At 44.1% G+C, this 15,768-nt stretch overlaps 1 non-coding gene across 1 annotated transcript; it reads right to left on the bottom strand.

Annotated features, from left to right (window-relative positions):
* Window positions 1-8,366: 8,366 nt before the first annotated feature.
* On the bottom strand, window positions 8,367-8,473 carry LOC120253472. Its single transcript, XR_005534287.1, has one exon. It is a non-coding gene; the product is annotated as a small nucleolar RNA R71 (small nucleolar RNA).
* Between the last annotated feature and the right edge of the window lie 7,295 nt (window positions 8,474-15,768).

Below are 15,768 nucleotides of genomic sequence, written 5' to 3'. Positions count from 1 at the left end.
GGTGTATTCTATCTCCGCTCCCTAAGCCTCTATGCAACCATATTTGGTGTGAGGCGTGAGATTTGAGAGATTTCTCCGCCAGACCTTGTAGGGGTTAGGATCCTTCGCCGAATTAGGGTTGGATCAATCTTTAGGAATTGGATACACCTCTTGAATCCTAAGAGTGCTTTTGCAGGTCATATGTCGCGTGAGGTGTTGAGATTGAGCGATTTCTTCACCGACCTCAGAGGGACTAGTATCGGTGATCGCAGTCGATCCGATTATATTTAGATTTCCATGACTTAACTTACTCATGATAGAAACATCTTTGCTTATTCGTACCTAATACCTCGAACTCAGGAGCACTGTCCGAATACCCCACTTTTCATCGATTGAGATCTCCTCCATTTCACCCTCTGCATATTCGCCTCCCGGATTCATTTCTTCTCATACTAGATCACCACACCTTTCATTTATCATTAGGCTAGAAAGCAAAGAAGAAGTTAGTACTAGTAGCCCCTGCTCCTTGTGGATCTCGACCACCCGACCACCGCGATTTTATTACTTTGACACCTGTGCACTTACGGTTTACACGCATATTCAGACGTGTCAGAAGCGTTCTTTCCTTATGATGGCCATTAGAATGCAAGAATGTATGCCAACCTCCTTGTATCTCGAGCTAAGGCATTGATTCAGAGGGGCACGAAGGGCTACATCCCAAAGATTCGACCAGTGCATATTTAGCAAGATCTCCACCAATGTGACGATTTATTAAAGAACCAAGATGATCTACGATGTGAACGCGGACCGCTTATGTTACCCTCGATGAAAAGCATGGATTCGGGAGTATCAGTCAGAATCAGAGCAGTGTAATGTTCACAAAGCAGTCAAGAAGGAGCAAACGAGTAGGAGCCACATGGGCGTGCGAAAATTCCACACGCCCGTCGTTAATTCCATGAGCCGTGTGGAATATCCACATGAGCGTGTGGAATCCCAATTCCAAAGTCCCCTATTTAAGGCCGATTTCAAAGACCGATTTCAACATTCTTTTCTCCCGACTTGAGAGAGGGCTATGGCTAGGGTTTTGAGAGGTATTGGCTAGGGATTTGGAGAGGTTCTCACGGCTCCGACATCGCTCATCTCTTTGGAAGAAGGTTGGTAAGGGAGCCTCCGTTGGATTGATTCGGTGAGGCGTATCTTATACCGGACAAGGGGATCTTGCGAGCAGTAGAGGACTCTCCACAAGACCATCGTCATGACTATCGAGGGGGTTTTTCCTATGGATTGCTTTATTTTACATTTGATTTCATTATCGTTGGTATTGTGCTTCATGGAGAGCTAAACCCCTAGTGGGTAGTTGGGTATTTGTGAACCCTAGGATGTACTAGTTTAGTTTTATTGAATCTCTTTATTATGCTTTCAATTAATTGATGTTTTTGTGAGTTCTAATCCTGAATGTTTGATTCTTGAATACTCCCCTTAGAGTGACACTAAGGTTGAGAGTTAATGTGGTAACCCTTGGAGTGAGTGACACACCACGAGAGTTAGACAAAGCTTGATTGGAGTGGGGTTGAGAGGGTGAGTCGAGAGGTATAGGGAGCGTCCCCTTTCCCCTCTAGTGTGATAGATTCTACCTCCTGTTCCTCGAGTTCTTTGCGGCCATAATAGAGCGTAATGAGCTAAGGGATGACCCTCCGTCTGGGCTTAGTTGCGAGTGCAACGGAGTGAAGCGTTGAGGTAATTTTAGCATCTAGGGCTTAATTATGGTTATGGACCTTTCTTCTGGACCAAAGGGTTAGGGTCTACAATTAGGGAAGAGATTTATCACTTGGAATCCCCAGAGCCCAATGCAATCATTCTTACTGATGCGTGGTTGAGAGGTTGTTCAACCTCTCCTCCGGGGTACATGTAGAGGATTAGGCTTGGTTAACCCTAGATTCAGGGACCATGCATTAAAAGGATTTCCCTGACTCACCATTGCATTAGTTAAGAAGCATAATAGAGAGTTCTTGCACTTGAAACGATTTTCCTAGGCGGATCGATACCCGAGTACCCCATCTTTATCGATTGCCTTACCTTCTCCTTTACTTTTGCTCTCTTTTGGGTTGCTTTACTTTTGATAATTGAATCTTGTCACACATATTACTATTCAACTTTCATATAGTTAAGAAACAAATTAAGTATTTTTTTATTCCCTTTTCCCTGTGGATACGATACCCCACTCACCTGGGATTTATTACTTCGACAACCCCGTGCACTTACGGGGAGCATTGTCACAATTCAACAAGCATTCAAGATCGGAACTCAATTAAAGACATCAATTAAAGAAAACAAAATAAAAGTTCAACAAACAATAACATCCTAGGGTTAACAAGTCCAAGTACCCTCTAATGGTTTAGCTCTCCATGGAGCACAATACAATCAATAATGAAATCAAAAGTAAAGATATACAATCCATGAATAAAACCCGATTAGTGTTCGTGTCGATGGTCTTGTAGAGTAGCCTTGTCTTCTTCAAAGGTTCCCTTGTTAAGCCTACAACACACCTAGCCGAGTCCATGCCAATGAAATCTCCCCCAATAACTCTTTTTCGGAGCAAAGTAATGTTGAAGGCCATAGAACCACCCCAAAAAACTTGCCAAAGCCTCTCTAAACCTTATCCGCGGATGCCACCAAAGATGGGAAAAAGATGAAGAAAGGATGGAAAGAAGGATCCCCAAATTGGCTGAAATCGTGGCTTTAAATAGGCTGGAATTGGGCATCCACATGGGCCTGTGGATTTTCATCGAGGCCACATGAATTTGATACAGTGCTTTGCTACACTAAATTGCTATAATACTATGCCAAAATACTCCCTAATCCACACTTTTCATCGAGGCCACATCAATAGGCACACATTCATGTGGTAGATCACGTTGGTTCTTCAACAAAATCACATTTGATGACAATCTTGGTAGCTTTTCACAAGTAAGAACACATGAGTGTAACTGCCTTTGTGCCCCTCCACTTTATATGTTCACTTGACTTCTGTATTCACGTTTGTTCACTTCAATATTTCATGAACAACATGCATTCACGACCTACTTTTGCTTCTTTCTTTCAAACTTGTCTCCACAACCCTACATGCACAAAAAGAACACAAATACACATGTATTAGTGATAAAATCTGAGAAAAGTAATGCACATTGTAAGAAAAGAATACTTGGCATTATTAATACGCAAACACTTGTCAAACTTCCCCACACTTAAGATTTTTCTTGTCCTAAGGAAAAATAAAATATTGAAGCAAGAAGGAAGGAAATATTGAAAGTGCTTGGCCTTAGGTTCAGCAAAAGAACGCAAGGGAAGCATTCTACAATTAAGGGAATTTCAACACCAAATATGAAAAATCATTGCTCTAGCTAAAAACTTGAATAAAGAAAAAGACAACAAACTCGAAATCATGTAATTCTGTGTAAACTAACTCAAGTCAACCCAAAATATACTCCTCAAAGTTCTAAGAATAAGGGACTTATTTATCTACAAAACAAAACAAACCAAGGAGATTATAGTAGCTTTACCATCCTCTAAGGTAGCACTTTCCAAAGTGGCCGCTAAGGTAGCTTTCACACTTTTGAGGCAGTAGCTCTTTCTACTGGGTAGTAGATTTCACTCATCCCATGAGATAGCTCTTTCTCTCATTAGGGCATACCTAGTAGCCGACTTATGAGAGTAGCTTCATACTTCATAGGTGGTATGATAAGTGCTTGTGTGATATGAATGTGAAGCGTTCATTCCTTATGTTGAGCATTACTTTTCTCAGGCTTTTACACTAATATGTGTGTTCTTATGTTACTTTCGTGCAGGTAGGGTTGTGAGGCCAAATATGAAGGAAAAAAGCCAATGTGGATTACAATGCACCGATGTTGGAGGAAATCTTGCTAAGGTTCAAACGCGAAGACATAGGTCGATGTGAGATGCTAGAGTGTGTGCCAATCTCCTCTTATTCGAGTTTGGCACATCCATTTGGAGGGGCACAAAGGCAGTCACACTTGAGCATTCTGACTTTTGCACATAGAACAAGAGCTCCACCAATCATTAAAGAAGCAAGTGATCCACGACGTGAACGTGTGCCCGTTTGCATTACTCAGATAAAAGTATGGATTCAGGAAGCTATTCAAGCCGGATACTGTAGCAGAGCACTGTAGCAATACGGTAGCAAGTACTGTAACAACACTGTTCACAGTCGGCCGAGAAAATAGGAGTTCAGTGAATCCACACGGGCGTGTGGAAATTATCCATGCCCGTGTGGAAATTTTACACGGGCGCGTGAAGCATCTACGCCCGTGTAGTCGCCTGATTCCAGCCCTATTTAAAGCCGAATCAGCCCCAATTTTTGTATTCTTTTCTCCATCTTTTCCCCAACTTGAGAGAGGGCTTCGGCTAGGTTTTGAGGGGTATTGGCCAAGTTTTGGAGAGGTTCGACGGCTCCGACATCGTCATTCCTGAGGAAGAAGTTTGGTAGGGGAGCTTCTGTCGAGGCGTATCCTATACCGGATGACGGAATCCTTGGACGACGAGTAGAGGACTTTCCACAAGACCATCAACATGACTATCAAGGGGTTTTTTTGTATGGATTCATTGCTTTTTACATTCTATTTCTTTGATTGTACTTAGCTCCATGGAGAGCTAAACCCCTAGTGTGTACTTGGGTATTGTGAACCCTAGGATGTATTTGTTTCATTGAATCTCTTTATTATGCTTTCAATTAATTAATGTTTATTGTGAGTTCCAACCATGAATGCTTGATTGTATGAACATTTCCCCTAGAGTGACACTAGGGTTGAGAGTTCTCGCTGGTAACCTTGTGAGTGAGTGTGATAAGTGCTTGTGTGATATGAATGTGTAGCGTTCATTCCTTATGTTGAGCATTACTTTTCTCAGGCTTTTACACTAATATGTGTGTTCTTATGTTACTTTCGTGCAGGTAGGGTTGTGAGGCCAAGTATGAAGGAAAAAAGCCAATGTGGATTACAATGCACCGATGTTGGAGGAAATCTTGCTAAGGTTCAAACGCGAAGACATAGGTCGATGTGAGATGCTAGAGTGTGTGCCAATCTCCTCTTATTCGAGTTTGGCACATCCATTTAGAGGGGCACAAAGGCAGTCACACTTGAGCATTCCGACTTATGCACATAGAACAAGAGCTCCATCAATGTACCTATCATTGAAGAAGCAAGTGATCCACGACGTGAACGTGTGCCCGTTTGCATTACTCCGATGAAAGTATGGATTCGGGAAGCTATTCAGGCTAGACCAAAGGGTTAGGTCTATAATTAGAAAGAGATTTATCACTTGGAATCCCTAGAGCTCATTGCAACTCTATGCGAGTGCGAGGTGTTGAGATTGTTTGATTTCTCCTCCGCGACATGTATAGAGTTAAGCATAGTTGACCTTAGATTTGGGACTATGTAATTAAGGATTTTCATGACTCACCATTGCATTGATTAGGAAGCATAATAGAGGGTTCTTGCACTTGAAACAATTATCCTAGGCGGAGCATTATCCGAGTACCCCATCTTTATCGATTGCCTTACCCCCTTTCTTTACTTTTGCTCTCTTACTTGTTGTTTTTATTGTTGAGAATTGAATCATTGTCACACTTATCATCATTGATCTTTCACATAGCTAAGAATCAAATTAAGTATTTTTATTCACTACTCCCTGTGGATTCGATACCCGCTCACCAGGGATTATTACTTCGACAAACCCGTGCACTTGTGGGATATATGCAAGGGGACCTTGTCAAGTTTTTGGCGCCGTTGCCGGGGAGTAGGCATTTAGAGATATTTTTTACTTTGTTTTCTTAGCTATTTAATCTTCATTCTATTTCATATCTTCTTATTCTATCATCGTTCTAATTTCCTTTTCTTTCTTTTTGGGTGCAGCTCAAGGTTATGACCCGAGGGAATCCCTCAATATTGATTGAAGGGGATCCTGAGCATGAACATACACTTAGAAGAAAAGGGAAAGAGCCTGTGCAAGAATAGTCTAATCCAGCTGATTTGGAAGCAGAAGTGATAAGTGCTTGTGCGATATGAAAGTGAACTGTTCATTCCTTATGTTGAGCATTACTTTTCTCAGATTTTACACTAATATGTGTGTTTTTATGTTACTTTTATGGAGGTAGGGTTGTGAGGCCGAGTATGAAGGAAATAGGCCAATGTGGATCATAATGCACCTATTTTGGAATAAATCTTGCTAAGGGTCAAAAGCGAAGACATAGGTCAATGTAGCAGCACTGTTCACAGCCGGCCGAGAAATCAGAGAAACCGAGAATCCACACGGGCGTGTGGAAATTATCCACAACTATGTGGAAATTCCGCACAGGCGCGTGTACTATCCACGCCCATGTAGTCGCCCAATTCTAGCCTTATTTAAAGCCGATTCAGCCCCGATTTTGGTATTCTTTTCTCCATTTTTTCCCCAACTTGAGATAGGACTTCGGCTAGGGTTTTGAGGGGTATTGGCTAGGGTTTTGGAGAAGTTCTGCGGCTCCGACATCACGTGTCATTTGGAAGAATGTTATTTTGAGAGCTTTCGTCACCATCGATCCGGCGAGGTGTATCCTAGGCCGGACAAAGGATCCCTTGAGACGAGTAGAGGACTCTCCACAAGACCATCGACACGACCATTGAGGGGGTTTCTTTATGGATTCATTGCTTTTACGTTCGATTTCTTTGATTGTACTTAGCTCCATGAGAGCTAAACCCCTAGTGGGTACTTGGGTGATTGTGAATCCTAGGATGTATTCGTTTCATTGAACTTCTTTATTATGCTTTCAATAAATTGATGTTTATTTTGAGTTCCAACCTTGAATACTTGGTTGTATGAACATTTCCCCTAGAGTGACACTAGGGTTGAGAGTTCTTGTTGGTAACCTTGTGAGTGAGTGACACACCACGAGAGTTAGACAAAGCTAGGTTGGATATGGTTGAGAGGGTGAGTCGAGAGGTACAGGAGCGTCCCCTTTCCTCTCTGAAGTAATAGATTCTACCTCCGTTCTTCGAGTTCGTTGCGGCCATAATAGAGTGAATGGTCTAAGGGATGAATCTCCGCTGGGGCTTAGTTGCGCGTGCAATGGAGTGAAGCGTTGAGGGGATCTTAGTATCTAGGGCTTAATTGTGGTTAGGGACCTTCCGCCTGGACCAAAGGGTTAGGTCTATAATTAGGAAGAGATTTATCACCTGGAATCCCTAGAGCTATAATTAGGAAGAGATTTATCACTTGGAATCCCTAGAGCTCATTGCAACATTATTCAAGTGCGTGGTTGAGAGGTTATTTAATCTCTCCTTCGGGACATGAATAGAGTTAGGCATAGTTGACCTTAGATTTGGGACTATGTATGTAAGGATTTCCACGACTCACCATTGCATTAATTAGGAAGCACAATAGAGAGTTCTTGCACTTGAAGCTATTATCCTAGGTCATCATTCGAGTACCCCATCTTTATCGATTGCCTTACCTCCTCCTTACTTTTGCTCTCTTACTTGTTGCTTTTAATTGTTGAGAATTGAATCATTGTTACACTTATCATTGTTGATATTCCACATAGCTAAGAATCGAATTAAGTGTCTTTACTCCCTACTCCCTGTGGATTTGATACCCGCTCACCCGGGATTATTACTTTCGACAAACCCGTGCACTTGCGGGATATACGCAAGGGGATCTTGTCAAGTTTTTTTGGTGCCGCTGCCGGGGAGCTAGTCGCTTTAGAGATACTTTTGCACTTTGTCTTCTTAGCTATTTCACCACACATTCTAATTCATATCTTCTTATTCTATCATCGCTCGATTGTCTTTTTCTTTTTGGTGCAGCTCCAGGGTTATGACCCGAGGAAATCCATCAATATTGATTGAAGGAGACCCTGAGCTTGAACGTACACTTAGAAGAAAAGGGAAAGAACTTGTGCAAGAACAGAGATAATCCAAATTGATTTGGAAGTAGAAGGATCTGAAAACATGGCAGAACAAAATGAGCAACAACGAACACTATCCGATTATGCCAGACCTTTAGTGTTGGGGACACAATCGAGTATTGTGCGTCCCCCAATTACATCTCAGAACTTCGAGCTAAAGCCAGCATTCATCCATATGCTGCAGCAGTCCGCACAATTCAACGGTTTGGCCGATGAGGATCCAAACAGTCACATAGAGATCTTCCTTGAGGTGTGCGACATGCTGAAGATAAATGGTGTGATGGATGATGCCATCAAATTGAGCCTTCCCATTTTCCTTAAAGGGGAGAGCAAACAGTGGCTACAATCATTACCTAGAGCATCAATCACTACATGGGAGGAGATGGTAGAAGCTTTTCTAGCCCGTTATTTCCCTCCCAGAAAATCAGCAAAGCTTAGGAATGATATCTCATCCTTTGTGCAGTTGGAATTGGAGTCTCTATTTGAGACATGGGAAAGGTTCAAGGAACTCTTGCAAAAGTGTCCGCAACAAGGATTCTCAGAGTGGATGATTGTTCAAACCTTCTACAATGGTTTGAACCCGAGTACAAGGAAACTCTTGGATGTGCCGGCAGGAGGTACCTTAGGTAGCAAGACCCCCGATGAGGCTCGTCAATTGATTGAGGAAATGGGGTTAAATAGCTACCAGTGGAACGCTAGAGAGAAGAAAAAGGTGGCCGGTCTCCATGAAATTGATGCGGTAACTTCATTGACGGCCAAAGTGGAGAGTTTGAGTAAGAAGCTAGATCTTATAGCTTCAAATAGAGTTGCGGCCATGACCAATTGCATCGGTTGTGGTTGAGGACATGCTCCCTCTGATTACCCAATCGTCATTGGTGTTGTTTCTTCAATTGAGAAAGTTTGCTTTGTAGGTAATGGAATGAGACCTCAAGGGAATCCATACAGCAACACCTACAATTTAGGTTGGAAGAATCATCCCAATTTTTCATGGAGTAATCAAGGACCACAGAAGACCATGGGGCCATCGGGTTTCCAACAATAGCAACAAGCCCCTCAAGTGGAAAACAGAATTTCAGGCTTGGAAACCCGAATGACGGATTTGGAGAAGCACTTGGCTAGATTTGTTTAATTGGCAAATACAAGGTTTGAATTAGTCGAGGCTACACTTCGCAATCACACCGCCTCCTTGCACAACCTTGAAAATCAGGTGGGGCAAATTGTGAAGTCTCTCTCCGAAAGGCCACATGGAAGTTTACCAAGCAACACGGAAACCAATCCTAGAGAACATGTGAAGGCGATCACTTTGAGAAGTGGTCGTGAGGTTGAAGTGAGGCTTCCTAGTGAAAAGCCGAAAGAACATGTACCCGAGGTTGTAGAGGTTGAGGAGGGAGTAAACAAAAAGAAAGAGGTGGCACCCCCACCATTCAAGCCAAGAATCCCTTACCCCTCTAGATTGAAGAATGACCAAGGGGATAAACCGTATAAAAAGTTCCTGAGTCTGTTCAAGGAACTCCACATCAATATTCCTTTTGTAGAGGCATTGGCTCAAATGCCTAAGTATACGAAGTTCCTGAAAGACCTATTGACCAACAAGAGGAAAATTGGAGCAGAGTGCTTCAGTGGTGCTAGATGCTTCATACTCGGCGGTGTTGCAAAAGAACATGCCGAACAAGAAGAAAGACCCGGGAAGCTTCATCATTCCGTGTAACATCGGCAACTTAGGTGAGGAAATGGCATTGGCGAATTCACGAGCAAGTATCAACGTCATGCCATATACTTTTCTTCCAAAAGCTAGGCTTAGGAGAGCGTAGGCCTACTCGGATGACTTTATAATTGGCGGACCGAACGGTACGACATCCGAGAGGCATCATTGAAGACGTGGTATTCAAGGTGGACAAGTACATTTTTCCGGTTGACTTTGTAGTGCTAGATATCGATGAGGATGCAGATGTATCCTTGATACTTGGGAGACCGTTCTTGCGGACTTCCAAAGCATTGAATGACATGGACGACGAAGAGCTCACATTGAGAGTTGGAGATGATAAGCTCACATACCGCCTTATTGAAGCCATGCGGCATTCTCTTGATTTCGATGACACTTTATACTTTCTAGACACTACTGATGAGCTTGTTGATGAATATGTGCAGGAAATGTTCAACCCGAATACATATGAAGGTTTGTTCGACCAAGAGGAGAGCAATAAAGAATTAATGATGTTTGGTTCGACTGGAGAAGAAACATCTACCCCGGGGATCTTGAAGATGGTGCTCCGGAAAATGAAGAGGGCTCGGAGACGCCACCGAAAACGCTCCAAGATTATTGGAGACATACATGAGCCAAGGAAGTTGGACGAACCATTGCTAGGTGGTCCGAAGCCCGAGAGTACACCCTCTACCCTCAAGAGACTTTGCTTATCATGCTTTCAAGCCATGGGTAAGAAGGCAACCTTCATTTATGAACCCCCGTGAGGTAAGAAAGATATGTCAAGCTTAGTGACATTAAATAAGCGCTTCTTGGGAGGCAACCCAAGTGTTTATTGTTCTCACACCTTTTAGTTTAGTTTCGTTTCATGAATAAACTGTTAAGTGTTGGTGTTTCCATTTTTAAGTGCTTGTGCTGCGATTTTGTTGTGGGTTTTTAAAAGAACTCATTGTGTGTTTTGTTGAGAGTTGCGATGTTTGGTCGTTTGAGTTCTATTTCGTGTTTTTATCTGGTAAATTTTGCATAATATAGCAGGCTCTGAGTGTGTAAACATGTTTAGAATAGTTCTGCAGAGCCTGCAGGTTTTTCTAAGTCATCCAGAGAAAACACACGGGCGTGTGGAATTTCCACGAGCCCGTGGGTGTATACTGCGAGCTCATCCAGAGAAGGCACAGTGGCGTGCGGCTGCCCCTGTGAACGACCATGCAACTGACTCACGCCTGTGGTTAATTTCCGCACGGGCGTGTTAACTCCTGCAGAGTTGGACAGATTTTCCCGAGAGCACACAGGGGCATGGACTCGTCCCTGTGGGCGACCTTGTGAACTACACACGGGCGTGGGTAATTTCCGCATGCCCGTGCAAATCTCTGCAGGGTGTTCCATCCATCCCCAGAAAACACAGGGGCGTGCGGCTGCCCCTATGACTTGAGCATGTAAATGTCCACGCCCGTGGGGAATTTCCGCACGGGCGTGTTTAAGACTTGATATTTTCCTCAGATGTCAAGGGAAGCCGCAGGGGCGTGTGTCTGCCCTTGCGGGTCTGGCGCACGGGCGTGTGTAATTTCCGCACGCCCGTGTGGATGCATTGAACGCTAAAAGTCACGAGTTCTGTTTAAAAGAGGATGATTCCTCTCCCTCTTCATGACTCCTTTTCACTTGAAAACACTCTCACAGTACTCTCCAAGTCCATAGCGTCAGTTTGGTAGGATTTTAGCGAAGTTTTCCGGCTGGCTCTTCATTTTCTCACTCCTCCTCGTCAGTAAATCCCTTTTCATCATCTTCTTCATCAATTCATTGTTTCTATCGATTAATCTGGTTAATAATGCTTAGTTTCTTCAATTGGAACGATGATTTATGTTTAGAACGAAATTAGAAGTATTATTAAGTTGTATTTTTGGATTGTTGATGCGTGGCCGTGCGGTTCTCACTCCCCGTGGATCCACACGAGCGTGCAGAAATTCCACAGGACCGTGTGGATTTCTGCAGCATTGTTTTATCAACTTGTTTGATCAATTTCATTTAAATTTTGCAGATCATGGCACCTAGGTCAAAGAAGCAAGCTGATAAGAGGCCACGTGAGTCATCCCCTGAGCCCAAGGGCATGCGATTTGTGACAAGGTCCCCTTGTGTATATCCCGCAAGTGCACGAGTTTGTCGAAGTAATAATCCGCGGTGAGCGGGGTCGAATCCACAGGGAGTAGGGAGTAAAGACACTTAATTCAATTCTTAGCTATGTTGAGTATCAACAATGATAAGTGTGATAATGATTCAATTCTCAACAATTAAAAGAAACAAGTAAGAGAGCAAAAGTATGGGGTACTCAGATGATGCTTCACCTAGGATAATCGCTTCAAGTGCAAGAACTCTCTATTATGCTTCCTAATAAATGCAATGGTGAGTCATGGAAATATTACATACATAGTCCCAAATCTAAGGTCAACTATGCCTAACTCTATTCATGTCCCGGAGGAGAGATTAAATAACCTCTCAACCTCACACTCGAATAAAGTTGCAATGAGCTCTTGGGATTCCAAGTGATAAATCGCTTCGTAATTATACACCTAACCCTTTGGTCCAGGCGGAAGGTCCCTAGCCACAATTAAGCCCTAGATACTAAGATCCCCTCAACGCTTCATGCCAACCTAGCTTTGCCTAATGCTTATGGTGTGTCACTCACTCACAAGGTTACCAACAAGAACTCTCAACCCTAGTGTCACTCTATTGGAAATGTTCATACAATCAAGCATTCAAGGTTGGAACTCACAATAAACATCAATTTATTGAAAGCATAATAAAGAAGTTCAATGAAACGAATACATCCTAGGGTTCACAATCACCCAAGTACCCACTAGGGGTTTAGCTCTCCATGGAGCTAAGTACAATCAAAGAAATTGAATGTAAAAGCAACGAATCCATAAAGAAACCCCCTCGATGGTCGTGTCGATGGTCTTGTGGAGAGTCGTCCACTCATCGCAAGGGATCTTTTGTCCGGCATAGGATACACTTCGCCGGATCGATGCCTACGAAAGCTGTCCCAATAACCTTCTTCCAAATGACGCGCGATGTCGAAGCCGTAGAACCTCTCCAAAACCCTAGCCAATACCCCTCAAAACCCTAGCCAAAGCCCTCTCGCAAGTTGGGAAAAGATGGAGAAAAGAATACCAAAATCTGGGCTGAATCGGCTTTAAATAGGGCTGGAATCGGGCAACTCCATGGGTGTGGACGCTAACACGCCCGTGCAGAATTTTCCACACGGGCGTGGATAATTTCCACAAGGCCGTGTGGATTCTCTGTTTCTCTTATTTCTAGGTCGGCTGTGAACAGTGCTCTGGTACAGTCTTCGGCCTGAATAATGTCCCAATTCCATACTTTCATCGGGGTAACGCAAACGGGCACACGTTCACATCGTGAATCACTTGCTTCTTCAATGATGTATATGTTGGTGGAGCTCTTGTTCTGATATGCATAAGACAGAATGCTCGAGTGTGACTGCCTTTGTGCCCATCCAAATGGATGTCCTCACTCGAATGCGAGGAGGTTCGCACACACTCTAGCATCTCACACCTGACCTATGTCTTCGCGTTTGACCCTTAGCAAGATTTCCTCCAAAATAGGTGCATTATGATCCACATTGGCCTATTTCCTTCATACTCGGCCTCACAACCCTACCTGCATAAAAGTAACCTAAAAACACACATATTACTGTAAAAACCCGAGAAAAGTAATGCTCAACATAAGGAATGAACACTTCGCATTCATATCGCAGAAGCACTTATCAAACTCCCCCACACTTAAGCTTTTGCTTGTCCTCAAGCAAACATTAAAACATTTTGTGCATCAATGAAGAAAATATTGAAAGTGCTTGGCTAAATACGAATTTCATGTAAGTGTGTGAACTCACTCAAAATAACCCAAGTTATACTCCTCAAAGTTCTAAGTACCAAGGACTTATTTATCTACAAAAGTGATAAAAATTTTAAAAGAAGGTAGTAGCTTCACACATCCTCTAAGGTAGCCCTCGGGCTCCGCTACTGTTGCTGCTGCTGAAGTGGAAGCATATAGTGGGTCCTTCGGTGCTGGGGTCGAGGATGGAGGTGCTGGAGGAATTGACGGGGCCTGAAGAGTCCTCGGCTGCAGGACAAATGATGAGGCAACGTCTCGCTCTAGGATCTGCTGTAATATGTCGAAACGTGCCATAAACTCTCTCTACTGAGTGGCTTGCGTTGCCCTAATCTCGGCAACCTTGGCTCGGACCACTCCTATAGCATTCTCGAGCCTCTCAAAGCGATCATTGGCTCGAGATGGTGAAAACATACGCACTGGGGGTGGTTCCTTGGCCGCTGGAGGTGCCTCGGTCTTCATCGATGCTGGCTTAGGCTCGGGGGCGGGAGAAGATACTCCGGCTTCATCACCTTCATCCTCAGTTATCTCTGGGGCTGGTAGGACTAAAGCAAAAACCCCTGTCCGAACCCTGCAGACCATGCCCATCAACCGCATCGTCTCTAGACCCAAGGGAGCGGGTACATTCATCTTCTCGGCCCCGCGAATCGAATCTAAGAGAGCCATGCCCAGCACTAATCTCGTAATGTAAGGGCCCGAGAAGATCGCTCCCAGTCTAGCATACTATCCCTGATGTCTGATGTAATCAGCCAACATGTGCCCTAAGTGGATCGGTACACGCTCTACCATCAAGTACAAGTACAGCAGCACCTGACGGCTCAAGACACCAGTACTGTCACCACGGCCATTCACCGACCTACTCATGATGGCGTGCAAAAATATCTGTAGGCAGGTCGGGAAAGGCACGTGGCCTTGGACACCCCCGGCTCGTACTGACCTTGACCACATAGCACTCTATAAGCTCTCTGCGGGGTCAAGGTTCCAGGATAATCAGTAGGCAACTATGCATACTCCTCTGTAGCTGTGAATGCCTCCTCATATAGGCCGAACAGTACGGAAAACTGCGTAATGCTCAAGCTATGGTGGTGTCCAAATACTCTGAACTGAATGGTACCCAAACTGTTGAAGCTCGCATACCCTCTATCAAACTCGAACGAGGAGAGCACCTCCTGTGTAAAGTCTCGGATGGCTGGCTCTCCAATAGTCAGCAACTGCCACCAACCACCTTCTGAAACTAGATCCTCGATCTCATCGGCGAACTCATCACCCTGCCGAAGCTCCCGCAGTATAGTAGCGTCCAGAAATCGAGTATGTCTGAAACGGAGTCTCGACAATCGCTTATAACGGACCTAATGTTCAGGAGTCGCAAATCGCATGCCCTTGGGCTCAGAGGATGACTCACGTGGCCTCTTCTCAGCTTGCTTCTTTGACCTAGGTGCCATGATCTGCAAAATTTAAACAAAATTGGTCAAATAAGTTGATAAAACAATACTGCAGAAATCCACACGGTCGTGTGGAATTTCCGCACGCCCGTGTCGATTCACGGGGCGTGAGAACCGCACGGCCACGCATCAAAAATCTAAAAATACAACTCAATAATATTTCTAACTTCATTCTAAACATAAATCATTGTTCCAATTGAAGAAACAAAGCATTATTAACCAGATTAATTGATAGAAATCATGAATTGACGAAGAAGATGATAAAAAGGGATTTACCGACGAAGAGAAGTGAGAAAATGAAGAGCCGGCCGGAAAACTTTGCTAAAATCCCACCAAACTGGCGCAATGGACTCGGAGAGTATTGTGAGAGTGTTTTCAAGTGAAAAGGAGTCGTGAAGAGGGAGAGAAATCATCCTCTTTTAAATATAACTCGCGACTTTTGACGTTCTGTGCATCCACACGGGCGTGTGGAAATTCCCCAAGCCCGTGTGCCTCACTTCAAAAGCTCCACAAGGGCGTACGCATGCCCCTGTGTGCTCTCGGGAAAAACTCTCACTGACTTAGAACGATCTCCCACGGGCGTGCAGAAAATATCCACGCCCGTGCGCCAGACCCACAGGGGCAGACGCACGGCCCTGTGGCTTCCCTGGACAACCGAGAAAAATATCAAGTCTTACGCACGCCCGTGCCGAAATTCCCCACTGGAGTGGACATTCACATGCCCAACTCACAGGGGCAGCCGCACGCCCCTGTGTTTTCTCGGGATGGAGGGAGCAACCTGCAAAGTT

The sequence above is a fragment of the Dioscorea cayenensis genome, unplaced genomic scaffold, assembly GCF_009730915.1.
Source record: "Dioscorea cayenensis subsp. rotundata cultivar TDr96_F1 unplaced genomic scaffold, TDr96_F1_v2_PseudoChromosome.rev07_lg8_w22 25.fasta BLBR01000095.1, whole genome shotgun sequence".
NCBI lineage: Eukaryota > Viridiplantae > Streptophyta > Magnoliopsida > Dioscoreales > Dioscoreaceae > Dioscorea > Dioscorea cayenensis.
This window is presented reverse-complemented; position numbering and strand designations above follow the sequence as displayed.